The 27,060-nt window shown below is 37.8% G+C and overlaps 1 protein-coding gene and 1 long non-coding RNA gene across 4 annotated transcripts in view; one reads left to right on the top strand and one right to left on the bottom strand.

The window, feature by feature from the left end:
* peak1 (pseudopodium-enriched atypical kinase 1) overlaps positions 1-24,562 on the bottom strand; it is a 74,777-nt gene extending 50,215 nt beyond the window's left edge. For 2 of the 3 annotated variants that reach the window (XM_026312165.1, XM_026312163.1), the window contains exons 1-2: positions 24,403-24,562; positions 10,718-10,818 (exon numbers count right to left, since the gene is read on the bottom strand). The gene's annotated coding sequence lies outside the window, so the exon portion shown is untranslated. Of the gene's footprint in view, positions 1-10,717; positions 10,819-18,698; positions 18,968-24,402 lie in introns of those variants that run through there. The other variant, XM_026312164.1, reaches the window with a different exon arrangement.
* Positions 13,369-14,046, top strand: LOC113133401 (uncharacterized). Its single transcript, XR_003295989.1, has 3 exons — positions 13,369-13,436; positions 13,526-13,616; positions 13,777-14,046. It is a non-coding gene; the product is annotated as an uncharacterized LOC113133401 (long non-coding RNA).
* Positions 24,563-27,060: the final 2,498 nt, after the last annotated feature.

The raw sequence follows: 27,060 nt of genomic DNA, 5'->3' as shown, positions 1-27,060 counted from the left end.
TAAAGTTTATCTTAACTTATAACTTGTTCTCACGAAAACAGATTTGTGCTTCTGCGTTTACGATGTAGTCTAGTCAAAGTACTGTAAGCCACAGAAATACGGTGCTTAAAAATGATAATTATAAACATATGCTGTTTGCTAAGTATTATGTCCTCATGACCAAAATATACCTAACAACTGTCATCCTCTGAACACAAATGTCCTGATTTGCCCAGATTTTTCACTTCTAACAGAACTTCATTTTTGTACATTATCTGAGCACTCTGTTCCTATACAAGCTGTAAACATGTCAGTTAAATCTCTGGTGTTGTATTCAGTAGAAAGGAATACTCTCTCTGTATCAACTGTCATGACAGGGGCATATTTTTGAGAGAAATGAATACCCAAAGCAAAGACAACAAGTTCTGAGAAGTGAACAGAGGAAGAGGGAGGGATGACAGGAAAACAAGAAGTGATTGTTAAGTACAGAATAACACCCTCTGTGTAGCCTGCTCATATTGCCTTCCTGCTCCAGGCTGATTGCAGTTGGTCCCTGAGGACCTGTCTTAAGACTAAATATGTGATAAGAACCTGTGAAGACTGTCTGAGAAAGACTGACATCAAGGGAGGGAAACAAAAAAGGTAGAGACAAGGCGGCACAAGTAAGGATGCAAAGATATTTGGGGATAATAAAGATAAGCAAATACAGGAAAAAAGAGACTTTCTTCCATCTGGTGTATCCCTAATAAGGAGGAAAAGCTAATGTGTTTTTGGTTAATATGTAACCAAAAAGTTACGTGTGTGTTGCAGTCAACATATAATTCAAAACTATTTTATATAATAAAAATGTTGTTTCTTGTTTTTAAACAATACAGGTAACATTTCTAAACACTTCTTTCTAGATTTGATGATAGCTGGCAGTGACTCCCCATCATGTCAGTGCAACATGCAGCCTGTGTCACATAATGTAATTTGACATGTATCATTTCACGAACATAGTGGACCAGGTAAAGTACAGCAGTCAGGATTTGGGAAAGCAGTGTTGGGAAATCGTTGTATCATAGAGAAAAAAAACAGGTGCAGATGTTCTACGTATCTCATATGCAACATGATCCACATGTTTCACACACATATTTTCATTCAGTAAGTAAAAGTTATGTGTGTAAATCAGAGTTTCAAACTAAATAAAGAGATTTCTGAATAATATCTACCATCACCATGATTTCTGAATAGGTTATCAAAAAGCTAGGTCTGCCTCTGACATTCAAATGTTTATCAGTACTTAGCCCAAAAGTGGTAGAGGCTAATACAGGTACGTCATTATGTAATGTGGTGAATTACAATTAGAAGCCACTTGGCCATTATAATAATATCTTAGAATATTAGATATAATTTCTCTGAGTCCTACATATGTAATGACTGATTCATCAAAAAGCACAGCAGAGACATCAAAATCCATCAGTGCTGCTCCTAGTGCAGAAATGAAGTCATTAGAACAGTGAGTGAAGACAATCTCTGCTGTGTTATACCCTCTTGTGGCTCAGCTCTATTTATAGGATGCCAGCCTGAAAAAAACCCTTTGAAGTGTAATTCATAGTAGTCACAGGGTACCAAATAATGAGGGAAGTCACTGGCAGCTATACGGTGGATCACCATGAAAGCAGCATCATGAACTGAAGCAGCACTGTACAAGCTAATAGGGCAGGGTGGACAATGAAATGGGTTTTTGGATAATTGGGCTTGGTAAAGATACGTTTGCAGAGGAAGGTACAGCCAGATATTTTTACAAATTATATGTTTTATTCAATTCTGTCAATAAGAAAGACAATTTAGCCAGAAAATTTACAAACAAATGCTGCACTTTTCAATGTCTTCTCATTCATTTCAATGTGAAAAGTACAGCAAATTATAAGATGACTTACATTTCTACATTAAACCAATATTCCCTTATGGAAATAAGATTTTAAATACTCATTAGTTCTAGAAACAGCTCATGTAACAATGCAGTCTGAATACTGTTGTACATGTTTCCTATTATTCTGCACAAACTCCCTATACCGCAAACTGGTACCACAACTTCAGACAGTGCAAATCTGTTTTGTGAAACTTATGAAAGCCACTGTAGACATACTTGGTTGCTCTGTTTTGGCCTCAAGTGGTGCACTGATGCTTGCACATGTTTGCCAGTCTGCTGAGAAATATTTCAGCCCTACCAGCTTAGCATTCCATCAGCAGCTGAGCTTGTAAGAGACATGCAGCAACAGGACGCCACAACATAGCCATTTCCATGGATCGGGCAATGAAGGCTTTTTTCACCTTGCAACCTGACAGGGTTTGGGGTTTCATAACAACGTATCTCTGGAATGCTGTGAATCTTATCATTTGAAATGTTATGATGAGCCACTGTAGTTTAGCATATGACATGAGACCAACATCATCTGGAATTCTTTTTAAAATAGAGAATGCAACATGATTTTAAGCTCTGGATAGGTTAGGGGCATAGACTAACTAATAAACACTGACAAATAGGCAATTCTGTATGTATGCTATGAGAATAGCATACAAATTAAATGGTCCTTAAGTGCTGATAAATAGGACCAAAAAATATCTATCAGAACTGGATTTATAGGTTCTGAATTTTATAGGTTTTGAATTAATTAATATAATAAAGTACACTTTAGAACACAGAGGACAGGCGAAATGCAGAAATGTAGTATCAGAATTTTTTTTGACTAAACAAAAACAGTAAATTTAATATTTAATCTGGGATTCATCTTATTTTACACCAAGTGTATTTTTTACCTTGATAGGATATTATATGAGATATTTCTGGTTATTTTTTAACCCTGTCCCACTTTCCTCTCCTGAAATAGTTTCCACTTTTTCCCCCTGTCTCTGAGCCAAGCTGTCTAAAATCTAATTTCATTTTAGCCATTTGGCATCTGAAAACAGGTTTGGCTCTGTGGGTCTGCTGGCAAGAGCAAACACACAGCATTTCCAATGAAAAGAGACAGACTATCAATCCACGGAAAAATATGTATTCGTTTGTGACAACAGAAGCAAGCAATGATAATCTCAGCTTTTATGAGATGCAGCAGAGGGGTTTACATAACATTTTTACATATAAGCTCTCATCCCTCTAGAACCCTCTCAGGGTTCAACTTTCTCTCAAGGTTTCACAGGGATATGTAATTATGTGCTGCAGTGTCTTTCATTGTTTGCCATACATTTGATATTTGTTCAAATGCTTTAGGCTGCCTCCAGCTATTCACTTAAACATGACAATTAACTGGAGCATGCTGGCATGAACCTCAGCACTGACAGCTTTGTGGAAAGAATGAAGGCATTGCAAACTACTGACACTGTAGAAGTGTTTAGATTGTTGGGTTGCAGAACTTGCAGAAATTGCCAATATGTCAATAACTAACGAATATTTCTAAAGTGACTTTGATTATGAAGACTATCACAACAACAGTGCTGCCTTTTCAAGTGAAGGTCAGAGACTTCTGCAATTGTTGGCCTTATAATAGCTGATCTCAATTACCCACTGTTTGTGCTTTATGGCTACATTTTCATCTCAGTCCAAATGATCATTAGTAATTTTGTAAATGCAGGGATTTTTTTGCAGAGAGAGAGCTATGCAAGTCAGACAAAAAAAACATAAAAGGTCTTTTTGAATGGTAATTGTATTAAAGACATCCTACATCTAAAGCTTTAAAACCTATTTTAGAAGTTTATCCCCACAGAACTAGTACTGAACCAATGAACCCTTTTTGTCCCTGGGTGATCGCTCAGTCTGAGACATCTCTCATTCTTTCTCAGTGACACAGCTTAACATCTTGATAAAATTACCAGTTGAAATCCCCATCTGTTTTGAGAGTCTGTCAGAGACACGCTCATTTTTCAAAATTGTCCATCTTTATTATAAAAAATAACTGGTTATGTTATAACTGTTTGAACTGAATGGCAATACGAACAATTTGATAAGACTGATGAACACAATTCATCTAATGTAATATTTTCCCCAAACTCAGGTACTGTGTTCCATTAGCTTTCTTTATAGTGTATGCACAATCTACTAAAATTCTCAACCACTTCATGGCAGTACATTATATTAATATTCAGATAACTTCTTTGTGACTTCAGAACTGGTCAAGTATATAGGATCAGATTCAAAGTAAAAATCAAACACTATGCAACTACCTATACTAATATGATTTCACCTTTTTTTAATTCCTAAATAATGTAAATATTAAACAAACTCCTCTGAATTCATGACTTCATCACACCCCTGCCCCAACCCCCCAAATTCAAAAAAGGAGGGACAGTAGGTGACCATACTGAACTGACTTTAATTTCCTACTTCCTCAAATCTGTCATTCTTGGGCTCTTGGTTTGTTGCATTGTATACATACAGATTGCACATTACTCTGCATGAAACAGACTGATTTAGAGTGCAAATGATCAATAAGAGAGCAGGAGTGAGCTGAGGGCCAAGGAGTAGACTCTCATAGATCAAGTTACCAAACATGTACCCCAGAAATGAGTGATAACCTATTAGCTCAGGGGCTCCATTTTCACACTAATCAATAATCCATGCACCCCCCCTACCCCCTCTTGGAAACTGACTGATCAGCTTCTATTACTTGCCATAAGGGAAATATGTATATATGGAAAGTAGAAGGTCAGCATACAAGTAGACCCTCAAGTGTAGTTTCAATATTTCTGTCCACAGCATACTAAATTGTGGATTAAAGAAGGAGTGAAGTGGATTAAAGAAATATGGTAATGTTTAGCTGAATTTATAAAATAAAGAGGTGTATTTATCTCATTTCAACGTCCTTGCCAAAACACCAAATATATGATTTAAGTTCTATATAATGCAAATGTAGAAACAAGCCTGAAACAAGCTAATGTAACGATTGTAAATTGTAATGTAATTTTCTGATTTGCATGCCAGAGAACAGCTTGAAAAAATTATAGAGAAAACATTTCTCTTTGACAAAAAATTTTGAAATTAAAACTAGCATGTATGTGTGATGTAACAGATAAAGACAGAAGAGAATGATTTTATGTCCTAACACATGTCAGACGTCTGGTACAGAGGAAGGCATTCACTTCAGCCTTGAAGTTTCAGAGAGCTGCCATATAAACACAGCTGAAAAAACATGCAATAGAGGGTGGGAGGAACAGGGTCTGTCCAGGTAGTCAGAGCAAGGCAAGATTATATATGGGGCAGAGAAACAGACAATGGTCAGTAGTTTCGCTAAAGGCTGAATAAACTTGATATCCAGTAAGATTATACAGCATTTTTGAACTCTATGCAGACAAAAGGCAGTTTTTACTTGAACCACCTCATCTTTATTTCTGAAACTCCATCAAACTTTTTTTATAAGAAGCAATATGTACATGATCCCATCCATTAATTTGTACAGAGGACCTAACCCATTAAAACCTCCCCTATAAAAACAAGATTATACTTTTAGCAGTCACATTGAATTGGACAGCTCCAGGGCTGTCAATAAAGCTGATGTGCATAGTATATGTCATCATAGCGTAATTCTAATAGCAACTAAATCCTTTCAGAACTGACAAGACGCATCCCTTGCAGGCAATGTTCTTTCACTACCTTATTTGGCCTTGCACATCACCTCCAATGCTGAGTGACATCAATCATGTATTAGTTAGTGTGTGTGTGTGTGTGTGTGTGCCTGTACACACAAGTATCCTGTATTAAAATTAGGAACCACCTGAATTACAAACCTGTCTGTTTCAGAGTTGTTTTCAATCACATGCTTCAATATTTCTTTATATTGTTTTTATTTATCTTAGTTAAAATAATCAATAGCAGCAGCCCTACATAGATGGATAGATAGTTACTTTATTCATCCCATTCATTTATTCACAGTTAAGATTCACGTGGGAAAGCAGCTAGATTGGCACTAAGATTGCAGCGCAATGCGTTAAGAGATAACTTTGTGGCATTTTGGAAGTGCAGTATGTATAAGGCTCTGTGTAAGCTACAGATCAAGACAGTAAAAACTGTCCCAAATTTCAAAAATATTAAATTACACAGTGGAGCCACAGAAAAGCTAAGGCCAGTTTGACTAATTTATGATAACAATAAACTGGAGCATAGATTTACTTAGAAATAAGACTAACATGAGAAAGTAAAGCTTCAAAGAAACACATAACATTGATACTTCCCCTAAATAGCATGGATAAAGCAAAGTTAAGCTCACTGCACAATAAATTTCAACATTGTTCAGTGATGAATGGGAAGGCAGTTGCATTTGTGGGAAACCATGTCCATATCTTTACTAAGAACTGGGGAAGAGCCATGTCAGGCCATAAGGAGTGATGACCTCTTCTCATGCAATGGCACATTCCTGCCATAACTAAGTGGAAACAGGCTTGTGATAACTATAGTAAGCAGCATGGTGGAATTTAGGGGAGACTTCTACTCACCCCTCACAAACCATTCTGAATAAGCAATGTAAATCTACTGGGACAGCTACTGGACCTGGAAGGCTCAGAAGTCAAGCTGGCATAATATTTCCGCTTGACCTTTGTTTGACCAGCAAATAATAACAGAAGAAAGCAAATATATATATATATATATATATATATATATATATATATATGCAAATGTAAACATGTGGACAGTTTATTTAGGATGTAGTTCAGTAGACTTTTATTTAAGAATAAACATTTCCATGGGAACATAAAACAAACTGGTTACTCAAACACAACAGTTACCAGTGAATCATTCTTATTTCTTTGTTTCTGTAGAAAATTTCAGCCGAATGACTGCATTAAAATTTCCATCCGAAACTGAACAGTTATAAAAGTCGGTGGTTGTGGGTGATATTTTTTCTTTTAAACTAATTTAAATTTCACTAAAATTTTAAATTATTCTTGCCAAGTTAAATATTTGTCATTAAAGAAAAGGTAGACATGACAAATCTTGCAACTCCAGCAAACATACTTTGTTAAGGAAAGCTGACCCATAGATCGTTTGATATTGATGTTTCAGAAATTCACTTTCTCAGTCTGAGGTGCTCTGATGGGAAATCCAACAGCTGCTCATTTCCACAGTCCACTTAGTAGGGCCTTAAGGGAAAGTCATGGATTCAGAGACAAAGGCTAAGCAGGAGTGGGATACATGTTCTAGACACCCTGTCATTTATTGATCTCTTATGACCTTGGCTCCATTCATATTATGGGCTTCAAGGACAGACCACTATCCAAGGTCTGTCTTGTTTTCATTTTCACATTACATTTCCTGCAAGTAGGATAATCTCCATAGCTTCACTGATTTAAACCTTATCCATGGGGTCCTTATGGGAAAACTTTACATTGTTTACTGTGGGAATTAGATAGCAAGGGCATTTTTAGTGAGCATTGTTGAAGGGGTAACTCTAGAGGCATAAAGCACAGGGCATATCCTAATGTATTTATCAAGGACAATCATAGTGGGGAAATGCCACAATCAATAAGCAGAGCAACTTAAAGAGCTTCTATGGGTCAACAGTGTGTAAATCTGATGGACCTATACATATATACTGCCAGTCAATACACATCGACTTTCAGAGTGCTGACAGACTCCACAGGGACTCAAATGCAACATTTGGCCTCTGCAGCAAAGTCACAGGCATCTTAGCGGAGAATAGAAAATCTGGTAAAATTAGGATGAAATGATTTGTTTTCTTCCTTTCATTTGAAGCCAAAACTGATAATCTAGCATCACCTGATATGCAACTCACGCAATTGTGGAGTCTTCACAAAGAGGTGGGTAACACAACAGATTATACATGTTATTTGGCTGTCATATTTAGTGAGGGTTGGTCTTTTCTTCTGCTAAATTAAGCTGCTAGAAATTTTTAAACTTAAATTAAGGATTTATTTGAGTTCTTGTTATTTCAAATAACAAAGCAACTTTGTTTGAGATATATGTGTTTAGATGAACTTAGTGTGGGTCATGTCCCACATGAATAGGTTTGTGAAGGGGAAATATGATGACTGGGTTCACCATTTGACATCAACTGTGTTCATTGTTTTTAATCTGGGCAGGAGAAGACCTGAGTGGTAGTGAGGCATGACACCTACAGCAAGCTTTGTTAAATCTTTTTTTAATCTTTATTTAACCATTTAGTAATGACTGTTAAAGACTATTGTTGAAGTTAGAACCTTTCCATTAGATGTTCAATGCTACATTTTAAAGGAAATAGCTACAGCAACCAGGGCTATCACATGATTTGAAAACTAACACAAAAGTACTGAATAAAAGATCAAAACAAACAGTGAAAGCTTTAGTACTCCATTAATTTGACAGAAGCTAGTGCTTTTGGATTCTGCATGGCTCCAAAACATCATCTGTGTTAATACCTCTAAATTTAGAAAACTGTTCGCAAAAAGAGCTGAGGTTACAGCTAAGTGTTTACACTGCATTTCTTCTGATAGTCGCAATCAAGCAACTAGCTCAAACTGAGGGGAGTTGATAGACCTTGACTTAAGTGTTTATTTGCTGTGTGCTCAACTTTTGTTTTGTTTTTTTTTTTTTTTTCAATTCCAGTTGTTTATAGACAGAAAGCTGTTGGAAATAATAAAGATAAGAGCATAGCAGCACCTGGCCTTTCTGTGTGGAGTCTGCATGTTCTCCCTGTGCTTGTGTGGGTTTTCTCCAGGTACTCCGGTTTCCTCCCACAGTCCAAAAACATGTATGTCAGGTTGTTGGTGACTCTAAATTGCCCATAGGAGTGAGTGTGAGTGTGTGTGGTTGTTTGTCTTTGTGTGTCTCTATGTGGCCCTGTGATGGACTGGTCACCTGTCCAGGGTGTATCCCTGCCTTCCACCTGAAAGAGAGCTGGGATAGGCTCCAGCAGATCTCTGTGACCCTGGTTAAGGAATAAGCGGGTATAGAAAATGGATGGATGGATGGATGGAAGAGCATAGCAGCAAGATGGAATGAAAAGGAGTTGAATGGTATTTGTATCCCTGCTGATGTGTAATTCTGCAGTTGTAGCATAGGTGCAATTTTAATCACTGCATATATAAAGAGCTTTTAAAGACATTCAAATTACACAGCAATACTGTAAAAAAAATCCTTTTATCATGGTATAGTCTCTGACCCAGTCTTATGTGGTTACAAACAAATTTATTATAGCCTGGGGCAGAATGCTGACATCCCCGCAACCAAGCAATAATAACAGTGACCAAAAGCAGCCAGAGACTCTAATTTTCTAAATAAAATTTTTAAGTCTAAATCCTTTCTTAATCTCCACTGAAGAGTGTCAGTAAACACAGCAGAACTACAGCACACATGCTGGTTTTGGAAACAGTGATACAGCTCTGACTTTACCACCACTGCTGTCATATTTGTGGATAATCATTACCCTCACCCCAACCAAACAACCTACACCCACCATTCCCAAACTGACTGATTAAGTTCCGAGAGGAAATTGAGACGAAATGTGGATGCCACATTCTTGCATCCACTTGAGAACATACAAGTTAATGACTGCACTATCAGTGAATCAGTATTTAGAAGATAATTATGTCAAAACAAACTCTTAGCTCAAATCATCTCCCATAAAGATCCCCTCACACACTGCATGAGAATAGATGGTGCAGGGCCTTACAGTTGTTGCGGTGGCTGGCCTGGACTCAGAGCTACCAAGCCCAATTATGCTTAAGTTATTTCAAAGTCCAACTAGGACTGGGAATCATTAGGGACTTCACAATAAGCATTGCCAGAATAATTGGAAGAAACTACCTTCAAAACATTTTAGTAATCAAACAAAACACTGTTATACTATTAATTATTTCTTTTATCATATTTTAGTGGCAAAAATATATTTAACTGGCACCATAAAATAAATCCAAATCGTATCACCAAAGACAAAGAATTTTTTAAAAGTCACTGAATTTGAAATGCTTTTTCACCACCAAAATAAACCATCAAAATACACTAATAAAAATGCAAAAATGTACATTAAAATTTTAAATCAAGTTTGAAACCCATAAAATTGAATAGCATCAGTATTTTTATCCAAAGAGTAATATGCACACACAACTTTAGGTATACAGCTGTATGCAAAGGTTTGGATACCTCTGGGCAAATTTAATATTGTTAAACCAACCAACAGGGTGAGGTTGTTTAACAGTTTGACAAATCAAGCCACTTTATTGTTTCTTTTCTGTGCCAAAGCATGAAAGTACTAGTTACGGAAAGGATGATTTAAAGAGGTTAGTCACAAAAGTAAAGAAAACTAAAGCAACAGCCTGGGCAACACAGACAAAAGTTGAAATACACAACACGGCAAAGACAAAGAATGTCCTTTTCTTTGACTGGATGTGGTGATGGTGAAGGTAACTTTATATTGTTACAGTGTGTTACCCTGTGGCGTTGCAGTTTATTTGAACCGCCCAATATTACTCATGTTTAAGTGGCCTTTACTGACCCACAATAGCAATCCTAACTCCTCCCACATCTCCACAAAGCACATGAACCAATATAAAGCAGTTGTTTTGTGACATTTATAGTTAAGAAAGAAATTAGAAGCATTTAGTGTATTGCAACAGATGTCCCTGCAAATTCACCACTAAATGAACTATTGTCCAAAAACAAAGAGTCCAAAGAATAATATAAAATAAAATAAAAAGAAAACCTTATGACTGAACTGTGCAGTTGCACTGCAGATATTAACAGGAAAACAGGAATTTTGACTTAGCTTACCTGCAAGGCTATGCAAGTCCCTGCTGTCTTGAGTATTAGAAGACCAGAACACACTGATTCAGACAAAGACCCGTAGAATCTTCACATTGTAGCCAATTTTCCTGTAAACAAGAGTCAAGAGGACAGATGACAGCTGAATGTGAACATCAAGTACTCTTTGTAGAAACTGAGTATTCACATTTGTATTAAAACAAACACAGAACAATTTATAAGTTACATAGTTTCTAAAAACAGCAAATTATGAAAAGGTTACAAAAGTCTGTTGGCATCATAAAAAAGACATACACATAAATGACTGCTTACATTTCTATAAATCCAGTAAATAAAGACGCATAATTCCTGGTGAATGTCGATTAAGCAGGTAGGACTCCATTTGATACACGCAGGTCTAATTTAAAAAGGAGAATTGTGGGCATTGCTTCTGTACAAGGCACTCAAGCCAAGGATGAGCCTGCTACTACTTAATGTGGAATAAGGAACATCTGCATCAGCCAATTAAAAAGCCACTGTGAATTATTAATGCCAACAGACTAACATATCATTCCTAACCAATTCTCTGTAACAGTGAAACAATTCCCATTAACAGCCATGAGTCACAGAAATTAGAAATAACAACCCTCCTGCCTTAAATTCAGCCTCCAAGGCATGGCATTCTGGTTTCACCCTCAATAAGGTTGATGTTGCTCAGGCAAAAAAACCAAGCTATATAAGGAATTGTTAGTGTAGAGCATAGGGGCTCTAAACTATTACAGCCAAGGGTTTAGAGATGAGGAGTCTGTTTACACTGACAGCATTTGTATTTTTTGTTTTACGAGGGTCCACTTGCTACACATGACTCAGGCTTTAATGTATAATCCAAACTAATATTGGCTGCCATTGTGCAGAGGATGGGGGGAGGTGAACAGGCCTGTTTGTGTGAATACATACAGGTGTGAACGTTGTGCACATGGGTGAGGACTGTGCGATTTTTCAGCAAAAATCTGACAAACTTGATGCAACAGGTATGTATGATAGAAAGAGCAAGAGAGTGACCACATATTACAATATATATATATATATATATATATAATAAATATATATATATATATATATATATATCTCTACAATATATATATATATATATATATATATATATATATATAATAAATATATATATATATATATATATATATATATATCTCTCTCAGTTAAAGTAAGAACCCTTTCACATTTTGCTACATTAAAGAGTGCCCCAGCAAAATATGCCCTACATAATGAAAATTAGAGAGGAAAAACTTTAATAAATATCAGTAGCATCAGGTCATTTCTCCCTTGGACTTTACTTCACTCCCAGTTTTAACCACTTCCTTCCTCTGGCTCTAATTTACAGTACACAGTATTTCTACACAAGCAGATAACTAAACATCTCCATGTGTCCCTTTATGGCAGTTAAGCACTGGTAATCTGGATACAGCGCTGAGCACTGTAGAACTGTTTAACTGCATCCCAAAATCACCAATACTCTTGTCACACACTCGTTGAGTTGAATGTGTACTACAGTGCATGCAGAGACGTGACGGACCACTTTCATTCATGAAATTTGAAAAATGATCACCCTGGGACAAAAAAAAAAAAAAAAAAAGAGTATATGTCAAGATCCATGCAGGGAGACTTGAGAGTCTACGACTTTAAGGTTAAAGGCCTGGACAATGTGCACGTGGACTGAGCCTATGAAGCTGAGAGACCCGTATAGGAAGGACACATGCCAAGCTTAACAGGGCCTAAATCAAAGACTTAGCATGATACCAGCCCTCAAACCACATATGACATTATCATATTAGGCTGAAAACACATAAAACAAGACAAACTTTCAAAAAATTTCACAAAACATTTTACTGTCTACATGAAATGCACAGATGTTTCCTCCTAGTAGCCATGTGCGTACAGTAGATTGGTTGGATGCAGACTAAGCGGGCTGGGAGGCCACATGAGGGGCAGCGAACTGTTTGCAGTGGTCCATGGAGCTTGTCTTCAGACCAAGACCCTGTTCTCGAGATGACAACAACTGAGAGTTCACTCCGACCTTTACAAGAGCCTGAAAGCAGTGCCATCCCAGAAGAAAGAAAAAGATTTTAGAGATGTTGGAGATGGCTGAAAAGGATGTTTCCCTAAGACGTCAGACCCTTGCTCAAAGCAGTGTCTAGTGTCTGTATAGTTCTAAATTGCATCCAACAATACTCCAGTTATTACACAAATAGCTGTAAGGTTTGCAAAACAAACTAAACAACCATCTGAAAAATATGACCATACAGAAAACTTATCAGCAAAAGACACAAAAATCTACTCCAACCTAACCCAACACAAGCAAGCCACTTTGCCTCCATGGTAAAAGGATTATGTCCTGACTTAAGTACACTGAAGAAAATTCTGCCTGGGTAGACTGTGACAAGACACAAGAGTAGAGATAATATTTGGGAAAGAATAAGTATGCAGGACAAAGAACTAGACTAATGACTGGAGTGGAGAACCAAGTAGTCCATTAACTATGATGTCATTATTGCATATCTTGGAGCCAGGGCCGAAAAAAGCACCAGTGCTGATCCAAGAGCCAAGGACTTCCATCACATTTAGATGCCATCAGACGCTATATTTAAATATGATTTTTGCAAGAGGACAGAAGAGGAGTCTGACATCTCATGGATAGAAGTTACAAGACCCAGAGTATCACAATCTTTATGAGGTATGTTGCTCTTTCCTTTTTCTTTAAGTAGCATTTTCATATTTTCTGCATTTGTGTTTCTCTTCTAATTTTCTCATCCCATCTCTTAGTACGGTAGGCCCATGGTTCAGCTCCTAGGGCAGGCAGCTGGCACTACATCAGGCACATCTGAGGACAAAAGGGAAACTCCAGATTGTCATGGTGAGGGCAGCCACCCGTGGCAATGCTCAGCAGGATTCTGGTTGTTTATGGTTGGCACTAATTACACATCAACAGACTAACCAAGTCTTACAAACTTCAGTTGGCACAAAGAAAACATAGAAAAACACAAACTGACCACTACAACTGTCTGTGCTTGCAGGTGGGCAAATAAGCCATGGAGTGATGCAAACTCAATAAAGTGGCCCAAAGACATCACGCAGGATCAGGCTTGCACTCCCAGAGGAAGCCTATTAACTTGTACAGGGACACAGTTATGCAGTTTTTTTGCTGCCCTGAGGTATGACATTGCCAGCATATGGAGTATGTAACGAATTCATACTAAACACTGTTGTAAATCTAAACTAAGTAATCTCATTTGTTCAAGCTGCTTGTCTCACTTTACAATCACTACTTTGGCAGCAAAATACCCTTTTTTTTTCAGCAAAGTTTTGCATTGAGCTTAAAATTGATCTTTTGCAGGAAATCCCTTAATTGATCATTTTATGGCTTGAGAGAATGGAGACTATGAATCAGTAATGGAATTCATAAATTCAAGCTATACTGAATCTCCCCTAAAGAGCTTTTAAAAACAGAGCTTCATTTTGAAAAATTGTCAAGAAGCAGACTTCTATTTCTTTAACTCATGCTGGTATCCTGGAATTCTGTAGATGCAGGCTTTGTTAAAATTGGGTTTAGGGTTTTGCTTCTCTTAAAAAGTCCAGAGAATAATCACTGAACATGTTTGCTGTCATTTTATAATAAACAGCAATTTGAACTGTGGAGGATAAGGAGGATCCATTCAACTAATTTAAATCAGACTTTACATACAATGAGGAATAAAGGCAAAATTATAAAAAGAATTTTAAAACATGGGCTACTGGTTTTATGTTCCCACGCTTTCATAACATCTATTCAACATCTTGACAACTGTGGGTGTATAATTTCTAGTTTCCACAAAGGTTTGACTGGCAGGTTAATAATCACACACCAGAGGCCTCTGTGTACATGAATTGTAAATTATACAGACAAAAATGTATGCGCAAGTACACAGAAAATGGCATCACTATAGAAGCTAAACCTGCAAAGAACTGCCTTGTTGCATATATACAGCTGCATGTTTGAGCTGACTAAAACAGTGTTAAAATCCAGCATGCAGTCCCTTTGAAATGTATACTGCACAGGAATCCTCTATCAAACTGTATATATACAGACACACAAGCACTGACTTCATTTCATGTTTGCTTTGGTCATTATTAGTCTTTATGTAATTTACTGTAATTTAAAAAACATGTCTGTGATAAATCTTTTAAATTAAAGCTCTCTGAGAAGCCTGATTAATATGCATTTCCTCTGGTCTGTCATGCTTCCACACCATGCCTAATTCTTGCTTATATGGCAAAAGTAAATTAACACATTTTGCTTAACTAGCTGACATGTAATATGTAAGCCTAGCTTTTAATTAAAACTTGTGTTAGTAAATGTAGGGCAGCTGTGGATAATATATTGTGTTGTGTGTGAGAGAAGAGACACAGCAATACAGAGAAATAATAATTATTCTTTAATTTTAACCAGCTATGTCATTGTACATTAAGGGCATAGATTTGCAACACTATTTAATTGTGATATTTAAATTTATAATAAAATATAACTTACTGTTCAGTTCCCCCTGCAAAAAAAAATCTGCCTGTTTAAGCAAGAAAAAACGTACATCAGTGAGTTAATGCATGGTGGATCCTGTAGGAATACAAACTACTGTGTGGAGTGCAAAAAACACCCAGAGTAGATAAATGATATAATAATAAGTGAGGCACTCGATGAGTGTGTGCCAAGAGTATTGTGATATAATAAACTAGCCTAAAAATCAGTTCACAAAGATCTGTAAAGGTTCAATGTTTAATATTTAGAGTGATCTACTGGCAGAAATCAAATATAGTAAATATATTGCTGTTAGTTTGTAACCACCAGAAAATACCAACCATAGAATTTTCCCTTTCTTAGATGAGCCTTTCAAATTTGCATAAGGAGCAGGTCTCTTTTAATGGAGGCAGCCACATTGCACCACCATGTTTCTACAGTAGCCCAGATGGGACAAACAAAACAATGACTTTCACATTTTGTTATGTGTTGGTACGGGGTGCAGGAGCGAAGAAGGAGGGGTAGGACCCAAATGCAGAACCAAAAAGGAATTTATTTCCTCCTGGGATTACCAGGGCAAAGATAAAATACAAAAACACAAAGCCGAATGAAACGGAAACTGAAGATCACCGAATGAGACGGGAAAAACCAGAGATGACTGAATGAAATGGGAACATAAAACACTACACATACACACGCTGAGCAATCATGCAAAGGCAATAATCAGGCACTAGGTAGCTAGGTAGCTAGTCATCAGGTAAAGCTTCAGCAAAGAACAAAGGAAACAAGGGAGTATATTTAAGGAGAACACAAAACATAATTGACAACAGGTGAAACTAATGAAGTAGACTAGTGTGAAGCTGCCAGGGACCAGTGCGAGGGTAAGAGGAAGTCATTTCAAAATACAAGGTCCCCAGCCGGTAGTCCCAAAAGGGGAACCATGACACATTTTACACAACTGTCTTTAACTGCTTTTTATTGTTATCCTTTACAACAAATGAGTCCACGTCATCTTTCAAATAGAGATGCACTTTGCAATTTTCTTGGCCGACTCCGATTTCTTGGTAAGTGTGACCTGCCGATTCCGATTTTGTTCACACACAACTGTGATTGTGCGTGTGGCTGTGATGTCATTGCCTGCACCACTCAGAATAAAAGGATCGGCTCAGAATCGGCCAGTCGTGCGAAAAATCGTCCGATTCCGACCACTGGCCAGTCAATCGGTGCATCTCTACTTTCAAATAGCCCTCTTCCCACCTTAAAAAGCCACCTTGCTTTTCTAAAGCTAATAGAAACACACATAGAAAGGGTTTCCCCTGATCTCTGCTGAGTCCCCATCACGTGTAAGTGCAGGTGTTCCCCTCCTGCACTCACCCAGAGGGAAGAGGATGTGCTGGCACAGCTGAGAAACATGCATGCCAGAGCAAATACGTGCGTAGATTTTATCCATTTACATCTTTTCTCTTCTTCAGCACAGAAAATAAACACATCGTCAACATTTCACATGAAACTCTTCGTTAGTATATATTAATAATGTCAGAGAGAAACCAAGGGAGAAGAAATCCTTATGTTTGAATATCACATTTCACTTTGATCTTAAAAAACATAGTCTCTCAGTACTGAGTCCAGACATTTCAAATTTTCTGAATACTGGAGCTTTCTGTGCTCTGGTCTTATTTACCTGCCTCATGTTCATTGGCTAGTTTGTGCACAGCCACTGTTCCTGTCAGTCAATTTTCCTCTAGATCACAGCACTCCTGACTCCTCCTCCCTTTACTCCTTCCATGGCTCAAATCTAGTGGCTGAAAGCCAATATCTGGGCAGGACACACACATGCTATTACAATCGCACACTCATACCCACAGAAATTTCAAAAACGAGCAGTCAGTTCAAATGCCAAAACTACTCTCATCACCTCTGCACCTCTCAAGTGAATGAGGACTTCTGTTTTTTCTTTACTCAAAGTACTACATGCTCTCTTTCACACCATTCTCAGACAGACACATCACCAGCCAGGAGCCCCTGTCGGCCTGCCAGCCTGATATAGCTCTGGTATGGCCTCAGTGTGGGCTGGGGTCTGAAGGAATGGGATTGTTTGTTTTCCTGTCATTTTGAACTTCATGTGATCCAGATTCAGTCATGCACCAAACAACATGCTCTTACACAACCTGAGGGGAGTTACTGTTACAGAGATTTGGTATGTACTAATATTGTTAAAGACATCATAACATGAATCACTGTGTGTATGTGTGTATGTGAGATAGACTAAAAGGAGAGTCTATGAGTTAAACAGGTAATTTGAGATGTGCCCTCACCCAGCTTGGTGACTTGAAAATGAGGTGAGTCTGCAAATTTAATTTGAGCAGCACCAACAGGATTATATCCATTGCTGTGTCAGGCAAGGTCAGGCAGCAGATGTTTGTTTACAACTAGTGAGGTGGTGAATGATGTGAAATGTCTCAACCACACTGGAATGCCAAAGGTATGATTGTTCTTCTCTTTGCCAGTAACTGTGCTGGTCCAGATGTAGGCTTTGCATCATTCTAAGTTAATATTCAGTCCAAATATAATTTCTACTATTTGCAAGTAGAGGTGCATGTCATGCATGAATTGATGGACATAAACATGTAATCCCTAAAACAAAACCTGAAAAGACATCGGGGCTACAGCAGCTTTGAAACTTCTGCTGTGACTGTTGAGCTTTGAATGGTTTTCTCCTACATGCTTTCTCCTACCAATGGAGTAGGATGAATCCACTTGGGGATTCAGCTTGATCATGTACAAAATCAATCAACTCCTGCAGTGGTGCAACAGTCATTATGTATTGCTTGAGGATCAATATATGAGACCTGGTAAAGGAGTTTAGCCACAATCATTGACCGTATATGTTTCGGTTATCTACTACAGCTCAACACAGCAAGTAACACAAGCTTCCCCAACATCCCACCTCAGTAACGAGGCACAGCAGCAATAACTTCTGCCCTGTCCATCTCTGACTTAGGACAAGAAACTACCTCAAACAAAAAGACAATAGGTCTCACTGTAAGAACAAGAGACAAGAAGAAGAGTATTTCTAAATTTCACATTTGGATAGAAATAAATGAGTCATGATGACCTAGATTCAAGTTTGAAACAGTGGAGGAAGATTTTACATTTGCAGTGTCAGGAAGAGTCATTATTAAGTGTGGATTTGCAGAGAAGCACCACACCGACCTCCTCTATACAACTCATCTCTAATTGATGAGGCATCTGTATTCCACTGAGTTCTGTCAAGATGAAAATTAAGAACTGTAGAATATTTAGACTTCAAAGATTCCACCCATACACAAAAGGAAATTCTGCAAAATCGAACTCCCAGTGGCACTAAGACATTTCATTCTGTAGATTAAGTTCAGCAACTGATGGCTCTTTTGACATCCAACAAACATACACACTCACACAACCCACCTCCAAAAACCTACAATACTTCATCCTGAAAGGTCGATACTTCAGATGAATCTACAAGATAGTATTGACGCATGTAAGCAGGCCCTATCCAGACCTGTAATCTCTAACAGCAGGCAGAGCTCAGGTTCACTATTGTAAACAAGTCCAACAGCAGCAAGGTCTGTCTGGGAAATTTCAGCACAACACGTAGCAAGTTATTTTAAGATCCAGGCTAAGTCCAGGAGAGTTAGTGAGGTCAAAACTTGCCCAAAAGCAAGTGTTCCTCTGTGGCCTCGACACATTTGACTAAAGCAGGATTGTTTTGGCCACACCAATCACGGAAGCCTTGCCCTAACTCAAACAAATACTTGTCTGGGTAGATCACCACAAATCCTGCAAGAGGAGATTTATCCTTCCATATATGGAGCTCAATACAGCGTGAAGTCAGTTAAAAGTTGGAGCTCATGTAACACATTTTTTCTTATCTATTCCATTTTGCAAGGTCTGATCTAAAAATCCCTCATAGAAATAACTGATCCACATATATGGCTTTGCAGTAAAAGTATAGTCACTGAACTACTGGATATCATTCTGGACAGGCTTTGTCTGGAGTTACCCACTTTCTTACTGTTGGTAATGTTTGGACCTGAAGCATTTCTAACCAGTGTTAAAGTCAGCCAAGGTCTTTCACAGTCAGTCTCAATCAACTCAAATCCCTGAGAGTAGTAACAATGTGCTCAGCTGGTGCCAACACTCTCCTAGATCAAGAATATAACTGGAGACATACTGCTGATGTATAGTTAATTTTGCACCTGCTTCACAGATACATGATGACAGTGTTGAAAGTGTGCACATGCAGGTGGATCTAAATGTATGTATCAGTTTATTCAAAACTGTGAATTTTATTTATATTTCATAGTTATTAGATTTATCCCAAAACATCCACACCTAGATTTAATATTCAGAAATGCACAACTGTGGGACTTAGCCTAAGGGTGTTTTGCTTCTAAATGAAACTACTAAACCAGATTTATCAAGAGATTTTGATTTCCCACTGCACATTGTCATGAGGTCTTATTGGCCATCTTCTGTTCTACCCGCAGGATGTTACTTGTCAAAGAAAGAACTTATTCAGGAATATTTTATAATTTTCAAGTACAAAAAGTACAAAAAACAGGCCACATTATCTGAATGAACAAATTCTTGCATGACACATTCCTTATTTTATGATATGTTTCAAGTGAAGTATCCACAAATGTATGACACACTAATCTTACGACCTTCATTTGATACACTTTTAGCCAGAACGATAAGATGCAAGAACTTTATTATAAGCTTTAGTGTAAAGTTGAGTTTGCCTTATTGTTGGGAAATGTGATTAGCCTAATAATCAGGGTGTAAGTGATTTTCTATTGTTTTGTGCTCTTTCACAAAGAGCTATAATTAACAGTTTACTTTAAACCAAAAACTATGTAAAGTCTCGGCTACTGCTCTCTCTAATTTTTTTTCTGGCGAAATGTCCTAGGAATCTCCTGAGTACTCTTGAGGGGTTACAGCCACAACATCACTTATTATCCCCAGTCTATTACTCAGTCAGTAAGTGGTAGCCTTAGAAATAACAGAACATATCACACTTGGAATGCAACACAGCTGGAACAGACTGGTGAAGGAATCCCCAACTTGAGCCTTTAGATTCATGGCCAGGGTGTATATACTGTGTGTGAACAGCTGAGCACAAAATTCTCTTTAATCATTAATGCTGCTGTGAGAAAATTGTTTGAAATGGGTAACCAAGAGCTACAAGTTTCCTTTAAACTGAACCCATCTAAATGTATTAAGGTTGGTCTCTAAGCCACACAGAAATCCTAGGGCACAGAAGTGTACCATTAGGCCATTCCACATCAGAAATGGGAGTGTATTTATTCTACATGCTTCCATGTTATTACCATTAGGCTATCCACTGACCATAAAAACACAGCTAAACAAATGTCTGATATGACCCACATCAATCAACTATTTAGCAGACAATGAGACACCGTAGTTCCTTTTTTGCAAGCAGGAGGCAGATGAGAGGTCTGAAAGACAACAATAAAAGGGCCTGACTTTACAGTGGGCCATGTTTCAGCCTCTGTTTTATGGAGCTCACAGGATGATGATGATGATAGTAGGAGCTGTCTATCTGTAACCACAGTTTAAAAGGAGAATATATGGCACCATTACTTCACTGAGTCCAACAGCTTTAGCCCTTTTAGGATATGCTGAATGGTTAAACTCTGGCTTTCCTGTAAGAAGGAAATATGACAAATATTAGATTAGACAAATATGTAAATGGGCTGAATATGAGCATCTTTTGTCAAACATACATTGCTGTTGATTCATTTAAAGTTTGTATGTACATATGCTAAAGAGTAACCTTAACTAAGCTAACAGCTCAAAAGACATTTTCAAGGTTAACACCTTAGCTAATAGCTTATCAGCAAAGCCATAGCCTTGAGTTTCCAAAGATAATCACAAATGTTTACAAAGTCAAAATTCCTTTAAAGGTCAAACTGAAAAACCTTACAACAAAAAAATCATCCACTTTCTTGAAACAGTGTAACAATATTGTAGAACAACATAGAGCCAATGCAGTGAAGATTTCAGGCATTATGATGCGGTGAATTACTTTATTCGTTCTGACATTTTCCCACCTGGATGACTCAGATGATACTACACTGACCTCTTTAGGTGCTATGTTATTACCTGATAGCTGTAAAAGGTACCCTGTGTAAGCCACAGCCTGGAGCTGTCAGCATGGATTATATCAACACCAAAGATCCAAAACAAAACACAGCTGGGCTCCAGGTCTATATTGATTGCAGACATAGCTGAAGTTTTCAGACATGGCTTCCAGCCCAAACTACACTTTATCAGGCTCCAGTGACCTTCTAAAACCTGGTGTGTTTTGTTTAAGGGGCAACTACATGGCCAAATTCCTGGTGGTGTAAAAAAAAAAAAAAAAAAGAAGAATGCTGTTTAACACAGAGAGGGTGACATTTGAGAAAAAAAACTGAAGTGGGATTGTATTTTCTGGGTGAACATTAGACCTTAAATCTAACCTCCACAGGTGGTTTATAGTGCAGGTGTAGCTAATAAGCCCAAAAGTAAACTGCAATCAAAATCTACAGCAATAAGATTTGAATCTCATATGAGTAACATTACAGGTCTGTTGAAACCAGGCCCATATTAAAGTGTGTCTGGACACTCAAACCTAGGTCACACCTGTGAGGTCAAGGTTCATGGTGTCACATGACACACAAATTTTATGAAGAGCCCACACAGACATGCATTCTGTCAACCAAGAAATTATCTATTTCACTGAAGTTTCTCCAGAACAAATGTTTGTAAGATTAATAATTGCCAACAAGCATGATTGAAACTAACAGGTGTTGTTTCTGACCAGCACACAAAGCCTTTATCACAGGCTACAAACAAAAAAAAACAAAATTAGTAGTAAATGCACCTACTGGGTAAAGTATGCAGAAAAATATACAGCAATGTTGATGTTCTATGCAATTTAATATCAGGAGCTGTGCATACATTAATGTCTTTGAAGCCAACTAAAGCAAGCACTCACACATAATTTAATAGTTTCACAATAAAGTACTCTGCCACAAGAAAAATTAATGCCACTTGGAAATCCATGCGTTGACATATATAAAAGCACTCTGGGTCACTGAGCTCTTTGGCAAACTTTTCATCCCAATTTCCAATATCCAAAAATAAAAAAACATCTTACTACAGTGACATTTAACAATATGGCTCGAAGCCAGTGAGTCATCTGCAGCATTCCTTTAAGACACAAAAAGCAAACAAAAAAGAATTACCTTTTGAAAAAGGTAATTCCTGTCACATTTATGTCATCTCTTTTAACACACTGCTGTAACAGTATAGATCAGTACGGCAGCTGAATGTCTGATAGGCAAACAGAAAGGTGAAAGGCAAATATAAACTTGAGCGTCAAGCAGTTGCCATTAAATATGGTATGTTCACAACTCAGAAAAGTAGGAAAGAACCAAATAAATATTTGTCCTACATACTTTGGGGACAAGCATCCACTGGTTAGGCCTACTTATCAGAAAGCTAATCTGAACTCACAGTAAATCCCCCTCTTTCTCATCTCCTCTAAACAGGTGAAGAAACAACAATGTCACACGCCTACCCTTGCTGACAGTGTCAATAGACAAGCGGTAATCAAAACAAGAGCAAGGAGCAAGTAAAACCAGGAATTGAGAGCTACAGTCTTGCATAAATACACAAAAATATCCTATTTATCAAAAGCCCAGTGAGTGTTTTGAATGGACTGAAGTTTAGAGCTGTAATACTGTAATATACTTCAACTTTCACTGGCCTGAACTTGTGACACTGAGTGTTTCACAAACACATTCCTCACACAAACAAAAGTGTGGTATTTACTGTTGCTGTAAACTGTAGATATCAGGAGAAATGGAATTTCAGTTTAACCAACATGAGCGTTGTCTCTAAAGCTAACCATATTTGGTACATCTTTCAATAGGCTTAAGACTTTGGAACAACACAACAGTGAGAACCCACTGGCAAAAATGAGAACTTTCAAAAGTGTTCATCTCGATCCAGCAACCACTGCCGATTTAAAGGGGCATCTCTTTAAGAGAGAAAATTGCTGCAGGCTATAGTTGCAACCTCATTTTTGGTTTACAGGGGCAGACAGAGGCAGCTAATCAAAACACTCTTAAGATATATGCAAAAATATTCATAGTGTAATGCAGACAACAGTAGCTCATTTATATACGACTCTAGCTAATACTTGTCCCTCTTTGGGGTACTGAGACATGATGAGGGACACGTAGGGGATCTGCTTTTTGTAAGAAATGGTCTCACATGGTTCTGCCTAAGGTTAGGAAAACACAAGCTGAAGACAGGTCTTTGATGGAAAAGGGGGGCAAGACCTCAGCACCTGTTTAAAGCTAGGTTAGGGTGATTCTAGGGGAAAACCACCTTTAAATGAAGAATTATTTTACACTGAAATACATAAAAACCTGCAGGAGAGGAAACGGTGCGCGAAGAAGCTAACAATGGTGCCAACATCGGATCATCATATTTAAACGCATCCTTGTTATATAAACATTTAGAGTGGCGAAATATAATCAAACAAAACCAACAACCACTGGTTCCCCCCACCAGAGACCTCTGGTGGTCTCTAGACCCCTGTTTAGTCAGGAGCGGCAAGTTAAACGCTGCCTGTCTCATTCTGTAAACACTGGGATGTTGTGCTTTGTTGTGGGCTAGTTTCCAAACCAGGTGTAGGCTAAAACCAACTTTTTAGCAAAACAATCAAACAGGCAACATCAATTCTCTGGGTAGTTGCCCAGTATTTTAGCTCTGACCCAAGTTGTGACAGCAGCAGCAGCAGCTAGGCTGCAACGTTACGGACTCAGCAGGCACTCAGTAACGTTAGCTACCATTCAGTTCGCTAAAACAGCGGCTAGCAAACTTCTCCGCTCTTTTCGCATCCATGGACGCGGACTGCATTCACTTCACATTTTAGCGGCAGCGTTACGACACAGGGCCGTTAGCTTATTCGTAAAGACACTGCATTCCCCCGCTGTTCAAACTGGAACTTGGTAGCCGAAGGAAACCGACGAGACTTGTGGCTGAGATACTTTCAATTTGGAGGAAAAGGAGCCCTTAGCTAACTTTTCCATACCTTTTAGACGCTGACTGTCGCCCCCTCGGTTCAACAACTTCTTGACATCCACTAATTCTGGTTTTGACAACGTCGTCCACGGCAGGAAAAACGAAAATCCGAGTGTGTACAGCTCAACTCTTGCCAGTGCCAGTGATTTCTCGCGCACAGCTTCTGTCTGCGCGGCTCCGCTGCAGTTTTTTCCACCAGCCTGCAGCGGGAGCGAGCACACTGGGATACTGGGGCCGGCCAGCAGGACCGCATGAACGCGCAATGTACAAGGCACACCAAATGTCAATTAAGAAATTTGCAAAATGTACTCATGAAATACAAGCTGGATTTATCTGTATTATGTTCATTCGTCACGTTATAATGATAAAAACTTCTTCTTGCAGATGAAAGTTTCCACATACAAAAAATAAATAATAAAGAAATATGATAAAAAGCTGAAAATATGGCATTCAAATACTGAAAAGTAGTCACAGTAGTACATAAGCCTACATTTACTCAAGAACAATTGTGAAGTACATGTGCTTTACTTGAGTATTTTGATTTGGCACTATACTATTATTCATTCATTCATTATCTATACCCGCTTATTCATCTATACTATTTATACTATTTATTATACTGTTTAACTTCACAAGGAGGGAAATATTTGACTTTTTACTTCACCATGTTTATTTGCAGCTAGAAGATTTCTACATAAAAAAAGTTATGATAAATTAACAAATTATGAGACAAACAGTCTTGAAAGTGCCTTATAGATCAATGCCATTAGTAGTTGGTGCAGTGGTGATGCATTATTGTCAGTCACGTGTCATTTACTGACATAATGCTTCTCCTAGGGATAATGACCAGTGGAGAGGAAATCCCCCCTCAAGGGAAGATCTCCTGCCACCTTCAAGTGCTGCTGGAAATATTCTAATCAAAATAAAAAGCTGTGTGCACATGAAAATTACAGCTATGTGGTAACTGTAAATGTAAAAACATACAGTACATCTTTGACTCTTTGCCTACCACTTCATGAGAACAATAGGATATCAACAGCTGATGTTACAGCTGTTAGGCATCAAATAACAGTTAACCATTTTAGAACTGACATAAAAGAAAAATGCCACATTTGTAATAGCTGCCCTGGTAAAGCATTAAAAACTACAAATGTAAGTAATCTTCCGTATATTTCGGGAAGCAGCAACATCGTTTGAACAAGTGACATTACAACTTTAAAACTGGGATAGATATATTTCTGAGAAAAATCTAAAGGCTATAGGAGTAGGCAACAGGAGCTGAGCCAGACGCTGACATGTGGGAATGACTCAATCTTTTTACACATTCCAAGCATTGTTTTCTTCTCTCTGCCCCAGTCCAGGGCACCGAGGCCAAGGATTTTCCAGATGGAGAGATGGAGCGGATGATGGATCAAGGAAGAGGAAGGATGACTCGCATTTTCCTCTTTTGCCTTTTTAAGAGTTATTCTCTCCATTGGTGGATTTGGTGGATATTGTTGTATACTTGCATTTTTAATCACTGTATACCAGCGTACATGTCGTATATCAGTATCTTGTGGTGATTTGTACACAGTGGGTTTTCGAAAAGGGCTTATGTTGGGAAAGGCAAGATTATCTTTGTTCTCTCACAGATTTCTGTGTGGTAAATTGTTTTGAAATAAAGTCAATAAAGTAAGTCAATATACATGAAGAAATTGTTACTGTACTGTAATACTACATCTACTGTAAGTGTGTTTTTAAAAATATTAATATATAACGTTGTACAGTACAATACCTACTTACACTCACAGTTCAAGAGTATTAAAGGCAAGTTGACACGTTTTGATATGAACTCTAACCAGTATTTCAAATTGGTTTTAATGCAGCCAAGTCACACACAGCATAGTCAAATCAAGACCTAGCACTTGATATTTTTCATTTCACTTTATGATATTATCTGTAGAGTGTACATCATCACAAAACACTGATGTGCATCACGGTGGGAGCTCATCCCCAAAGAAAGTGAGAGTGAGGGTAAGAGAGAGAACAGGAAAATATGAGTCATGGTCAGTTGAACAGATGCAAGAAAGTTTGAACTGACTTACATCAGCACAGGGGTCGAAAATAAGGACATTCACCCTGATGATAGAAAAGTAGAAAAATAATTCTGCAGGAAAAAAATGAAATGTTGTTTTTCCTTACTATGGAAGTAAGAGGCGCTGACAGGCCTTAAACAAGAGTCAATCTGAAGGACAAAGAGCATAACTTCAGGATCCACATCACTATGTTAAATATCACTTAACTTATTATATATTTTGCACATTGCAGCACCAGCATGGGTTGCTCTGATTGTGTTTGAAGTAAACTCAAAATGGTTCCAAATTACAGGAGCTATCTATTCCATGTCAAATCTCTTTACATTTATAAGAACTAATTTCCTCCAGTCAAAATAACTGCATTGGAATCGGTAAATGGAAAACCTGGCTTAGAGCATTTATTACAGCAAGTGTCTGTCCTGCAGAACAAGCTGCATAAGGAAATCAACAGAGAATCATAAAAACTATTCTACTCAAATGGTTTCACAAGAAAACTACTTCCAATGTCAAAATAAAATGAAATACTTACTCAGAAATAATAAATTAAACCTGAACAAGGTAAAGTATGAACAACTTACACATTTTCAAAAGTG

Source organism: Mastacembelus armatus, chromosome 6 (assembly GCF_900324485.2).
Source record: "Mastacembelus armatus chromosome 6, fMasArm1.2, whole genome shotgun sequence".
In the NCBI taxonomy this organism is placed as follows: domain Eukaryota; kingdom Metazoa; phylum Chordata; class Actinopteri; order Synbranchiformes; family Mastacembelidae; genus Mastacembelus; species Mastacembelus armatus.
This window is presented reverse-complemented; position numbering and strand designations above follow the sequence as displayed.